We start from the raw sequence: 14,958 nt of genomic DNA on the forward strand, positions 1-14,958 counted from the left end.
TGGTTTATTTTAGTGAAACATCACATAGACTGACCATTGAGTGGACTTAGCCAACTGTTTTTGTTTTCCCTGTTGGCTATGATAAATCATCCATGAGGTCTCTGTTGTATGTCATGTATCCAGTCTTCCAGACTTGATGAAACTCTGAACACCTTGCTGTTCTGCTTCATCTGTTACTGACAACCCCTATCTCTTTCATGGCCAGCTATTAGAAATTTCTTTACATTGAGTCTTATTATAAATTCAAAGAATCTACAATTTAGAAGGTGTTTTTCAACCTCCCTCTGACAAAATTCCTTCACTTGTAAATAAGGATAATAAAAGTTTACTCTCTAGAGAGTGATTAGAGATTTAAAAGTAGGTGTTAAGAATTTAGATATGCCTGAAGATGTTACCATTATCATCATTTATCATATCACTTCAGAACCTGGTGGCTCAGATGCTAAAGAATCTGCCTGCAATACAGGAGACCTGGATTAAATCCCTGAGTCGGGAAGACCCTATGGAGAAGGGAATGGCTACCCACTTCAGTATTCTTACCTGGAGAATTCCAGTGACAAAGGAGCCTGACAGGCTATGGTTCATGGGGTCGCAAACAGCTGGACATGTCTGAGCGAATAACACTGTCACTTTCCAGCACAACCACCATCTCTGCAAACTTATGGCAAAAGTGGAAAAGTTTAATGATTTCCTGTACTGTGTTCAGAATTGCTGGATCACCTAGACATTATTTCCTAAGCATTTCATTCAGATATTGTGATTATGCCACCTTATGTAACCAGAATTTCATTCTCTTGAGGTCTTACATTATAAACAAGACAGAAGACTTATATGTTGAGGATGCTTTCAAATTTATCTATGAATTTTCATGCATATGCTTGTCCATGTCTCTTTGGATTTAAGTGAATCAAAGCAGGAAATTGTAATTCTTATAGAGATTCCCTCTATAAATTCTCATCAAAATCACTCTGACTCTCACTCTGTCAATATACCTGCAAGTGAAACACCTTTTTCCTTTTAGTAAGAAAATGATATTTCATATTATAAGGGATTCTTCACAACTTTATGGTATGAGAATCATACAGCTTGAGACTTTCTGACTTTTATCTCAATATGCATGCTCTGCTTTTTTAATTAAAAATAAACACAACTAGCCCTGAAACATATGCATAACCATATGTAAAATTGGATAGCCAGTGGAAATTTGCTTAAGATGCAGAGAGCTCAAATCTGGTGCTGTGTGACAACCTAGAGGGGTGAGATGGGAGGGAGGTACAAGAGAGGGGACATATGTATGCCTATGGCTGATTCATGCTGATATATGGCAGAAACCAACCCAATAGTTTAAAGCAGTTATCCTCTGATCAAAAATAAATGAAGCTAAAAAATACAGTTATACTCAAAGTACACATACACAAAAACCACACCAAATAAAAATAGGATATCAAAAGCACTACCATTTCTATAAAATGCTTAAAATAGAGCCCGAAATTGAAAACTGAAATAATTTCTTTATCAGACTTGGTCAACCTTTTCTTGGGGCAATAAGTACACTTGTTTAATGTGTAAGAGACTATGGAAAAGGAAGGAAATATAGGAAAAGGTAAAAAAAAAAAAAGATTTAAAATTTTCATTTTTATACCTGGCAATACTAAGGGGGCTATTTTTTGACTAGGGAAAATACTGAGTTATATAAAAAATACTGGACTTCTTTGGTGGTTCAGATGGTAAAGAGTCTGCTTGCGATTCTGGAGACCAGGGTTCGATTCCTGGGTCTAAATTTAGCATTGCTAATTGGGAAAACTACAAGCTGACAAAAGCATCTATTACTCTTTGTTTCCCGTGTGTAGTGGGTCTATAACTTCAGCTCCATTCATGCAAGCTACAAGTTAGAGCATTTCTGGACACTCATGGTGTCCCCTTCCGGTTCTACATTTCCTTCCCTAAAAGAGAAAGGAAATCCAGTCCGGAAGCTTCAGTGGTTTTTGCGTCAATTTTCCTTATCTGTCCAACAACTCATTATACCCTATTTGACCATGTCCGACAATATATCTCACCTCAGTATCGTCTTCCTTTCGTTCTTCCTACATAAAAGCGTATTCAAGATTATCGCCTTTTCTAGTTATTACCTCTACATTGGAATTATTAAAGTTGTGTATCTTAAATCTTGTAACTCAGCAAATAGATACTCATGGAGCTTTTGGATTTTGCTTCCTTGAGTGGTGAGATAATGCTGTGTATGTTCGTATGTAGAAAGTCTTCAGATCCTTACATTGATGTTAGTATGTGTGCTCTGCTCACTCAATCGTATCCAACTCTGTCCAACCATGGGACGCTCATTCGTGTCCATCTCTGCATGGACTATAGACGGCCAAGCTCCTCTGTCCATGGAATTCTCTAGGCAAGAATACTAGAGTAGGGTGCCATGAAGATGCTCAAAAATATTTGTCATCAGAATATTCCAAGTAACTCTAGTGACAGCATTTAGGATACATTAAACACTCATAGAAAGCTCTCACTGAGAAGACTGTCTCCTTTATTTTTTTATTTCTTGCCTAGCAGTATCATATGATATATATTAAAAAACAAATAAAAAATCATACTTTTGTGATTATCCTTTTGATAACTTATGATCCTAGAATTATGCATTTTCAAATGTCTGCATTCTTTTTCTGTAGAAACGGGAGATTTCCATGGATAGCTCCTGTTGCAGCTAGTGACAGCCATATAAATTAATCCAAAAACTGCTTCTGCTGGCACATCTATTATAAGCCTGCATTTCTGATGATAATTCACCTAAATTTTTTCTCCCGTAATTGGAAAAGTGACGACAAAATGACTTTGACAATATAACTGCAAATTTCTCCCTTCAATAGCTCTGTATGGTTTTAAGATAATAGACAGGAAACAAGGGAACAAGCTAGGTTGCCAACATTGCCGTGGTGTTTTCTTTCATAAAAATGAGTTGGGTGTGCTTCAATGTACATTAAAATAATAGCCCAGCTGTTATTTGCATACCTTTCAAAAACAGTGACAGAAGTTTTAAAAACGTGAAATTACCTGAGAGTTAAAAACTACCCAGTGAATTGATGATAACCAGAAAAAAGTCTTTGGCGGCACATCTATGGTTCACAGCATCCATTCAATCAAGATGGGAAATTCAGAACTATATACTATGGAATAAATGCAAGCTGATGAAAGAATGTCGTGGGTTTTTCGCTAATAAATTAAGTGTTGCTTATAGGAAGGAATGGTCTAGTTCTTTCTTTTGAGGTAGATATTCCAGAAAAGGGAGGGGGGCATTCCCTTTGATTTACCTTGTAACAAGAACTCTTACACAGCGGGTCATGCTTGTGATTCAGAATCCCTGACTCTGGTAACATATTTCTGTGTTTCTCCATCTGAATAGAGCAGGCATCCTTAAACAGAATATGAAATTGAAAATGAAAATGAAAGCCTTAGTCTCTCAGTCATGTCCGACTCTTTGCGACCCCATGGGTCACAAGTTAGCTCTGTCTTTGTGGAACTGAAAGGTTCATGAAAGAAAAAAGGTGATAGTCACAGCTGACTCTCTGAGACCCAGTGGGATGTAGCCCACTAGGCTCTTCTCTCCATGGAATTCTCTAGGCAAGAATATTGGAGTGGGTTGAGTTGGAAAGGGGATCTTCCTGACCCAGGGATTGAACCCAGATCTCTTGCACTGCAGGCAGATTCTTTACCCTCTGAGCCATATAAATAGTTTATTTAGAAATCACTATTCCCTGGTGGCTCAGAGAGTAAAGAATCTGCCTCCAATGCAGGAGACTTGGGTTTGATCCCTAGGTCAGGAAGATACCCTAGAGTAAGAAATATATTTCCTACTCAATCTACTACAGTATTCTTGCCTGGAGAATTCCATAGACATAAGACCTGGTGATCCACAGTCTTTGCGGTCTCAGAGAGTCAAGCGCGACTATCACTTTTTCATTTTTAGGAACCATTCAGTTCACAAACAATGAGCTAACTCTCCCTAAGACAATATCAGTTATCTCGCTGACATTTGTCTACAGAGATCATTGTCACTAAAATATATTTACAAAACTGTACACTATTCAGATGTAAAACATATGCATTTTGTTTCTTTTAAGCTGTTAGTAATTTCACACATATAAATATATGCCATTTTCCATAGGATTTGATTCAGAAAAGTTTTCTGTGAACTGGCAGAAACAAATTTTGACAACTCAAACACTCCTTAAGCTTTGTGATTTCTAAGTAGCTGTCAGTCTGAATATTATAACCTGTCAGGAAGCATTTAACAAGAGACTTCCTGTGTGCTGTTTTGGATCTGTCAGGAACCCTCTGGCCCTTATTAATTCCTGAATATTCAGGAATTAAGAGGAGAGGCATGCCTTTCCTGGGGTTGAGGAATCCAGGCATTTCTCATTACAGTGATAAGTACCCTCTTCCTTTTTATGAGCCGTATGGTAAAAGGTGATTGTTTGCAACTCTCTCTTTGATAGGGATCATCTTACGTTTTGTAAGTCTGGAATTTTAATCTTTATCTTTGCTGAGAATAACCACCTTGTAAGACAGTATATATGCACACACCATGTTGATTAAAACACCTTTTCTCCATCAGAGCTTGGGTCCCCATGTCTTTCTTTCTTTCTATTCTTTCTGTCTTTCTCTCTCTCTCTCTATTTCTGGCTAATTCCTTGGAGCACAGAGGCCCACTGAGCTCACTTTCTTGCCCAGGCTTCTAAGACCCTCTAGAGAAGGCACCCTGTGCCTTCACCCACTCGAGAGGGCGCCTGGTGCCTACGTGCAGGAGCTTGAGCCCTAAGAAGAGGACTCTATTGGCTTTCCACGTAAACCAGGGGATATCAGCCTCTTTCTCTCTCTTACTTTGTTATCGTCGACTCCAGACCACCAGGTTCCGGTCCATTAAAGGACCAACAATAACCAGTTCTTATTCAGTAAGGAGTTAATGCTGTCGCTTAATTCACTAAAATTCTAAAAATTCATTTTGCTTCATTGTTCTCAGAGTCTTTATTTGCACTTTCCATATTTGTTTTTTCTCCCTCTTTAATGCATCAGTAACTATATCTATTAAGGCATGCCATACATAAAGTGAAAGTTGCTTAGTCATGTCCGACTCTCGGTGACCCCATGGACTATACAGTCCATGGAATTCTCCAGGCCAGAATACTGGAGTCGGTAGCTTTTCCTTCTCTAGGGTTTCTTCCCAACCCAGGGATCGAACCTAGGTCTCCCGCATTGCAGGTGGATTCTTTACCAGCTGAGCCACAAGGGAAGACCCATGCCATACATATGCCATACATATGTATATATAAATACCTAACCTACACAACACTAAATATTGATACTTACAAATTTTGTGTATAAAATGATACAATCACACACAAATGCATATCTTCTTCAAATGGGACTTGCACATTGCTCAAGATGTAGGATTTTGATACCTTAAACGAAACCCATTCTCTTGAATGTATTTTCTGCCATTCATAGTCTCTGTGCTACATAGAATGCATTTCAGCTTTGTATTGTTTAGATAAGGTTCTTAGCCTCTCATGGACTTAGTTTGATCATCTGCAAAAAATTAAGGAAGATTTAATTCCTCCCATGCTTGTGCAAATTAAGGTCATTATCCTACATGAACCATTTAGCTTCTTGCTAGCCCCTTGCTTGGAAAATTGTGCTCAATAAAAAGTACAATCATTTCTAAATTCTAAAATGTTATGTAAAAAATCCTTCAATTACTCTCTGAACTCTGCACCAATTCTCTGCCCCCACCCCTGCCCCACTTTGATGAAGTATAGCTGATCTATAACATTATATTAGTTTCAGGTGCATGACATAGTGATTTGACATTTTCATAGATTTCACATGATGCAAAGTTATTATAAAATATTGAATATAATCCCTGTGCTGTACATTACATCTCCATGTCTTATTTATTTTATAACTAGTAGTGTGTACCTCTGAATCCCCTTCACCTATTTTGCCCATCCCCATGTTTCCTCTCCTCAGGCAAATACTAATTTTTCTTTCTGTTTCAATTTTTAGTTTTCACCTATAAGTGAAAACATAAAGTATTTGTATTTTTACATCTGACATTTCACTCAACATAATACCCTCCAGGTCACAGAAGGCAAGAAAAAATTTAATTTGTTTTTTATGGCTGAGTAATATAACATTATATTACTATATACACATACAATCTTCTTATTCATTTATCTGTCTATGGTTGCTTAGGTTGATTCCATATCATTACTACTGTAAACAATTATATGAACATTAGGATGCATATATATTTTCAATTTAGTGTTTTTATTTTCTTTGGTTAAATACCCAGAACTGGAATTGCTGGATTGTATTGGCTCAATAGAGGACAGAAATGGTAGGGACCTAACAGAAGCAGAAGATATTAAGAAGAGGAGGCAAGAATACACAGAAGAACTGTGCAAAACAGATCTTCACGACCCAAATAATCACGACGGTGTGATCACTCACCTAGAGCCAGATATCCTGGAATGTGAAGTCAAGTGGGCATTAGGAAGCATCACTATGAACAAAGCTAGTGGAGGTGATGGAATTCCAGTTGAGCTATTTCAAATCCTGAAAGAGGATGCCGTGAAAGTGCTGCATACAATATGCCAGCAAATATGGAAAACTCAGCAGTGGCCACAGGACTGGAAAACGTCAGTTTTCATTCCAATCCCAAAGAAAGGCAATGCCAAAGAATGCTCAAACTACCGCACAATTGCTCTCATCTCACACACTAGTAAAGTAATGCTTAAAATTTTCCAAGCCAGGCTTCAGCAATACATGAACCATGACCTTCCAGATGTTCAAGCTGGTTTTAGAAAAGGCAGAGGAACCAGAGATCAAATTGCCAACATCCAATAGATCGTCAAAAAAGCAAGAGAGTTCCAGAAAAACATCTATTTCTGCTTTATTGACTATGCCAAAGCCTTTGACTGTGTGGATCACAATAAACTGTGGAAAATTCTGAAAGAGATGGGCACACCAGACCACCTTATCTACCTCTTGAGAAACCTGTATGCAGATGAGGAAGCTACAGTTAACTGGACTGTAACAACTGGACATGGAACAACAGACTGGTTCCAAATAGGAAAAGGAGTACATCAAGGCTGTATGTTGTCACCCTGCTTTTTTAACTTATACACAGAGTACATCATGAGAAACTCTGGGCTGGAAGAAGCACAAGCTGGAATCAAGATTGCCGGGAGAAATATCAATAACCTCAGATATGCAGATGACACCACCCTTATGGCAGAAAGTGAAGAGGAACTAAAGAGCCTTTTGATGAAAGTGAAAGAGGAGAGTGAAAAAGTTGGCTTAAAGGTGAACATTCAGAAAACTAAGATCACGGTATCCAGTCCCATCACTTCATAGCAGACAGATGGGGAAACAGTGGAAACAGTGGCTGACTTTGTTTTTCTGGGCTCAAAAATCACTGCAGATGGTGATTGCAGTCATGAAATTAAAAGACGCTTACTCCTTGGAAGGAACGTTATGACCAACCTAGACAGCATATTAAAAAGCAGAGACATTACTTTGCCAACAAAGGTCTGTCTAGTCAGGGCTATGGTTTTTCCAGTGGTCATGTATGGATGTGAGAGTTGGACTATAAAGAAAGCTGAGTGCCGAATAATTGATTCTTTTGAACTGTGGTGTTGGAGAAGTCTCTTGAGAGTCCCTTGGACTGCAAGGAGATCCAACCAGTCCATCCTAAAGGAGATCCATCCTGGGTGTTCACTGGAAGGTCTGATGTTGAAGCTGAAGCTCCAGTACTTTGGCCACCTGATGCGAAGAGCTGACTCATTGGAATAGACCCTAATGCTGGGAAAGATTGAGGGCAGAAGGAGAAGAGGACGACAGAGGATGAGATGGTTGGATGGCATCATCGACTCGATGGACATGGGTTTCAGTGGACTCTGGGAGTTGATGATGGACAGGGAGGCCTGGCATGCTACGGTTCATGGGGTTGCAAAGAGCTGGACATGACTCAGTGACTGAACTGAACTGAATGGCAGTTATATTTTTAATTTTTTGAAGAAACTTCACATTATTTTCCACAGTGGTTGCATCGTATTTACACTCCCACAAACAGTGTACTAGGGTTCCCTTTTCTCCATCTCCATATCTTGGCCAACAACTGTAATTTCTTGTCTTTCTGATGATAACAATTCTAAAGGGTGTGAACTGTGATATTGCATTGCTGTTTTGATTTGCATTTCCCTGATTTAGATAGCATATTAAAAAGCAGAGACGTTACTTTGCCAACAAAGTGTGAGGGTAACAGGCAGGAAGGCCAGGGGTCTCCAAATGGAGGAAATAGGCTGCAAGTGTCAGACATTTTTATCTCTCTTAAGAGGCAGGAGGAAACAAACTAGCGATATTTTTTATTCTCTATACAAATTTAAAAGGAGGTTTCTCTTAAAATGCTGTGTTGCCATGACACCTGGTTTCACCTGAAGCTAGCTATTCTCAAACCTTGAGTTAACCAATACATTTTTCTTATGGAAATGTTTATCTAAGGCTATGTTAATGTGCTGTGCATTTACCCCATACTCTAAGTTCTGCCAAAATGGCTCAAACTACTTGACAAACCAGTATGTTATACTCAGGTATTGTTCTCCTAATCTATGTAAACAAAACTATTTGTGTGGTAATCTGTCCTTCTACAAGATTCAAGTCCATCATTTTATGGCCTGAGATAAATTATCTGGTGCCATTCTGAATTTTAAGACATTCTTTTCTTTTCATTAACAGACTGCGAATGACTATATAACATACAGCTAAAGACTAGCATGGGGGTACTCTTTCTGTCCCCTTCTGATGCCTATGTCAGAAGCTTTCTCTATCTCCTTTATACTTTAATAAAACTTAACTACCCAAAAGCTCTGAGCGATCCAGCCTCGTCTCTGGCCCTGGATTGAATTCATCTCCTCCTGAGGCCAAGAATCCCGGTGTCTTATCATTCAGAAACAACCTTTCAAAAGGTCCATCTAGTCAAGGCTATGGTTTTTCCAGTGGTCATGTAGGGATGTGAGTGTTGGACTGTGAAGAAAGCTGAGCGCCAAAAAATTGATGCTTTTGAACTGTGGTGTTTGAGAAGACTCTTGAGAGTCCCTTGGACTGCAAGGAGATCCACCCAGTCCATCCTAAAGGAGATCAGGCCTGGGTGTTCATTGGAAGGACTGATGCTGAAGCTGAAACTCCAGTACTTTGGCCACCTCATGTGAAGAACTGACTCACTGGAAAAGACCCTGATGCTGGGAGGGATTGGGGGCAGGAGGAGAAGGGGGCGACAGAGGATGTGATGGCTGGATGGCATCACTGACTCAATGGACATGTGTTTGAGTAAACTCCGGGAGTTGGTGATGGACAGGGAGGCCTGGCGTGCTGTGATTCATGGGATCGCAAAGAGTCGGACACGACTGAGTGAACTGAACTGAACTGAACTGATGTTTAATGACATTGAGCATCTTTTTTTATGCCCATTGGCCATCTGTGTGAGTTTTCTGGAAAAATGGTTATATGGGTCCTCTGCCCATTTTAAAAAATCAAATTGTTTGCTTTTTTGATATTTATTTGTATGAGTCTTTATATGTTAGCTGTTAGCCCCTTACCATACACATCATTTGTATATATCTTCGTTAATTCAGTAGGTTATCTTTTCTTTCTGTTGATGGTTTCCTTCATTATGCAAAATCTTTTTAGCTTGATTTTGTCCCATTTGTTTATTTTTACCTATTTTTGATCCCCAGAGGAGACAAAGCCAAAAGATATTGCTAAGGTGGATGTCAAAGTGCGTACTGCCTATGTTTTCTTTAAAAAGTCTATGTTTTCATATATTCCCCTTAAGTCTTTAACACATCCTGAGTTCTTAATTGCATTATCCACATGGATACAAAACAGTCTGCCACTGTATCCACTCAGGCAGTGGTTATCATATTTTTTGAATTTTATGAACGATACATTTAAAAATGAGAACTGCTGTAGATTTTCCATATTTATAATTTTTCCAACTAATGTGTTTTCCATATGTACATAAACTCCAACTTTAATCTCTGATGTTCTAAACAAAATCAAAGAATAAATGACAGTCAATTTAGCTTCTGTCAATGTAAACAGCATATGTCAGTACAATTTTTCATGTGTACAAGTCTTTGGAATTAAGCTAATATGTATATAAATTCAATGATATGTTCAGTGCAAAGCAAATAATGAACATTCTGTCATGGGCTACAGTGTGCTCAAATTGAATTGGAATGAACAATAAATTATTGGTGGACAGTATGCTGCTAAAGATGGTCTTCTGGTGTCAAGATCAGTCAAATGTTATCTAAAAAAGTAACATTATAACCCAGATGAAGTAGCCTTGTAAGTATGTAAGGAATGGTACAGAGGAGGTGCACAAACACAGTGTGTTTTAATTTTTTAAAACAAGATTAAATTTAAATCTCTAGTTAGTAAACCCCATAATGAAAAGTGAAAAAAGAAAAGAAAACAGCAGCTAAAATTCTAGTAAACGGATTAAATTGTTTCTTCAATGTAGATACACTGGGCACTGGAGAAGAAATCAATACAGCTTTCTTGGTGAAATAGCTGAAAATTATCTGAAAATATCCTTGCAATCCATTAAGAGCTTTTATTGTTTACAAAAAAGTCAACTAATTCTGCTAAAATAAAATTTAACCCACCCCCAAAATCAAATTTTTGGCCTGTTAGCATGAGGAGCAATGTGTAGCCACTTTCCAGTGAAAGAGGTGAAAATTACTTAGAGAGGAAAAAACAATTTAAAGCCTCTGGAAATGGTCTTAAGGTAATACAGCAAATTAAGCATCATTTATTCAAAGAAGCCTTTAAAGATACTGTAAGAAAACCAAGAGTCTATTGTCTTTGAGCCAAGACTGCCACCCTCCTACCTTCCTTTCAGCTGATCTGCTTTTTGTCTCTTTATGTTCATTTGCATTTTCCAGGACTTATACAATAGGAGTACTAGTAATTAGACCATTCCTGTAATATGCATTGAGTATTTTTCTGTTAATTTTAGAGTGGACTGCCTTTTGAAACTCTGTGGGTTGACTTATCAAAATAGTAGTTAAGGAAAGTATCATGTTTTGAAGCAGAAGGTTGAGGTCACCATATATATAGAATTTTGTTATCTTTAATAAACCTGCTTGGAGGGAAAAAGTCATGCAAATAAGATCATACATAATATACACTTTTGTGACTGGCTTCTTTATTTTTAAAATTATTTATTTATTTATTTATTTTTTTGCCATGCATCATGTGGGATATTTATTCCTTGACCAGGGATCAAATCCATGTCCCCTGCATTGGAAGCACAGAGTCTGAACCACTGGACCAGCAGGAAAGTCCCATGATTGGTTTCTTTAACTCAGTATATGAATTTTCAGACACATCCAAGGACGTATTATCACTTCATTCATTTTTATTGTCACATAGCATTCCATCAAAGATATATGCTGTATTTTGTTTATCCTTTCACAGGGGCATTTAGATTGCTTTTAGCTTTTGATTACAATGAATAAAACTACTATTATCATTTATGTAAAATTTTTAAGTGGACTTTTTCTTTCATTTGATTTAGGTAAATTTCTGAATGAAATGACTAAGCCATAAAGTAGAAATAGATATACATTCATCCTTAAAAGACATTTCTAAAAGTTTCCCAATGTTTTTTTAAAACCTTTAAAAATGTCTAGCCATTCTAGAAGGTGTATATTGCATTATATACCTATTCTACAAGGCATATACTACAATTCCTCTATTGAATAAACATTTAGATTGCTTTCAGATTTCTTGTTTTAATTTGGAAAATGCAATAAAAATCCTTCCACATATGTCATAATGCATGTATATGAGCTGTACTTGGGATCGATTTGTAGAGGCATAAGTATCAGCTCAATATATGTGGAAAATTGAAAGCTAACTCTATATTATAGTGGCTGGTGGCTCAGTAGTAAAGAATCTTCCTACCAGTGCAGGAGACACAGTTCAATCCCTGAGTCAGGAAGATCCTCTGGAGAAGGAAATGGCAGTCAATGCCAGTACTCTTGCCTGGGAAATCCCATGGATCAAGGAGCCTGGCAGGCTGCAGTCCATGGGGTCACAAAAAAGTCAGACACAACTTAGTTACTGAACAACAACAACAATTATAATATCAATTTCCTCTCAAAAATGCTTATTAAAATGTCTTTCCCTTCCAGTTCTAGCTATAGCAAACTAGTTCAGAGCAGGGCAAACTTCCCACCAGGAAGAACTGGAAAATGAGATACAGTTTTAAAAATCTGATTGAACACATTGAAGAGGAATCAAGTCAGCCACCATGTTTAGAAAGTCATTTCATCTCTCTGAGGACACCTAGATAAAAAACTTATTGAGAAATTCCCCACCTTCTACAATTGTTTATTCTTTTGAAATATCCTGTTCATCAATGGAAGAAAATATAATATGTACTTCATGCTTTCCTAGTGATTATGGTTTTGAGTTCAAATAAACACCAGATTTCTCCCTTAGCCCATGGGAGAAGAGAATATGTTATGAATCCAGAATCTGCTACTTATGAGCTCTTGAAGAATTGGCCAGTTTCCTTCAACTCTTGGAATCTCATCTTTCTGACTTTAAAAATATGGGTAGTGATATCTAAGGGGTTTTCCTGCTAACTAACAAAATTATTAAGAAGAAATTTGAGACATAATGTTTTAAAAGTTCTTACCCTAAGAATAGCAGTCACTCAGATGTTGCTCTACTTCCTCTTCAGTTTTCTAATTTTGTTTGACTTTGTTCAAAATGATTTTAGGCCTTCTTCCTCTCTGCAGGGCAGTGAGCTGGACATTATTGCTTTATTGTTTCAGCTGCTTAGGGAGGAGATAAGTTAAATGCCTGCCAGGCTTAGTTGCTTTCTCTACAAGAAGCTTGCTTACTCATTCTTGGTGGGGAGTCTGTTTCCTGGGTCAATAATGGATTCAGTTTCCCCTAGATTTAGTCAATTGCCACAGGTCTGAGGCAGACATGCCTTGATGTTAGGAGTTCAATTTACTGCTTTCATGGTCTGATTTCAGGTAGTGATTTTGCCTTTTTTTTTTTTTTTTTTAACTTTGTAACTTGAGATTACATATACATCTAGCAGGATTTAGAAACATACTTATGCTCACTGTGTGAGGGAGTTCCCAAGGAATCTGAGAGTCCACAACCAATGCTACTAGTCCACTCTTAAGCAAGTTATTGTCTTGCATCTTTCTATCTCCATCTCAAAGATACATGCACACAGTTGTCCTTTGCACAAAGCTTTATTGAAGGGCACTGGGACCACATATTCATTGATAGAGCCAATAAGGGCCCAAGAAATTAAATTGTTTGATCCATTTTTAGTTGGTGTATTTCCAAAGCTTGTCACTTTTTTTTTTTTTTACTATATTCCTTGTGATACACTTTCTCCCCTTTCAACTTTCCAAGAACAACTCACCATCTATTCTTTTGAATACCAACTTCTATCCCTACATTATTCCAGAGAATCACAATAATTACCATTTTGATCTAAGAAGACTCAACCAAAATTCTCATGTTCCATCAGTAAGTTTGAAATAAAAATTCATTTTTTTATTTGAAAATGTACACTACACAAAACATATAATAACTATACTTCAATCACTCCACTGAATTAATTATAGTTTCTGACCTGCTTTAGGGGAAAAAGGTCATTAGATGGAGATTCAACTTTCTTTTCCAGGACTTTTTTTCCTTATTTTTTTTTAAACTCTACAATAGTTTTATGTTTTCACTCTTCCTGTTCTCTAGTAAATCTTCAATTAAATTTTTTGTTTGTTTTGTTTTAAAATCAAGAGAACACTGTGGACGAATGTCACTGTAAAGTCTTATAGTAGGGATAGAATTTAGGAAAAGGAAAAAAAAATCCAAATATATCTTTTGAATTCTGAGAAATACTTCCCTAAATGAAGATTGAAACCAAAGTACTGAAATCATTTGAAAATCTTCCGGGTGAAAATAAGAATACTATAATGTGAAGCATGCTGCATATAAGTTAATTTAGCTTTCATTGTTATTTGAAACCAAATTGGCTTAAATTTGAGAAGCAGTATGAACACAGGGTAAGAGACTCTGGAGGAGAGTGCCTCCCTAGAATTCCTCTACTTCCACTTGAGAGTGATTTGACAAATATTGGATGTCCCCATGTCTTTGTCACTTGATTTCTGCATTTATTTAGACAAAATTATGTAAGAAGCTATGACATTCTGTTTGTTTGTATTTTTTTCTTCAGATAAAATAATTTAATGAACATAAAGTATATAAAACACTCCTGGCACATAGTAAAGGGTCAATAGATGTTAGGTATAGTTTAGAGGAAAAAAAAAAAGAATACTACAGAACTCATTGAAAATAAGAACATAGTCCAATTTATTGATATTGGTCATTTAAATATGATTCACAATGTAAAACATTATTAGATTTTTTCAAGTTGATGTAAATGTATGAGAAGAGGAAATAAATGAAGGAAGGTACAGTGAAGATGATACCTTGTGTTGTTATTTTTTGTATCTGAGTGTCACAAAATTTTGTTAGTAGTAATGTGACTGTGACCCTTATCTATTGCACATCTCTATAATTTGCCTGAGTCCATTTTCGTTTAAAAATGTACAGTGTGTGGTTATGTATGATCATATGAATGGTGCCTAAACAATTCCCATTAACAATGGTTTATTTCTGTGGTGCCCTTTCCTTCAGATATAACTTTGGAACTCTACTGTGTTAGGAAATGTTCTTTAGGGCTTAGATATGAGGAATATTCCCATTTGAACTTTGATAATATCTAAGCTTCTATGTGTAGATAAGACCCTGATGCTGGAAAAGATTGAAGGCAGCAGGAAAAGGGGCTGA

This window comes from Cervus canadensis, chromosome 5, assembly GCF_019320065.1.
Source record: "Cervus canadensis isolate Bull #8, Minnesota chromosome 5, ASM1932006v1, whole genome shotgun sequence".
Lineage (NCBI taxonomy): Eukaryota > Metazoa > Chordata > Mammalia > Artiodactyla > Cervidae > Cervus > Cervus canadensis.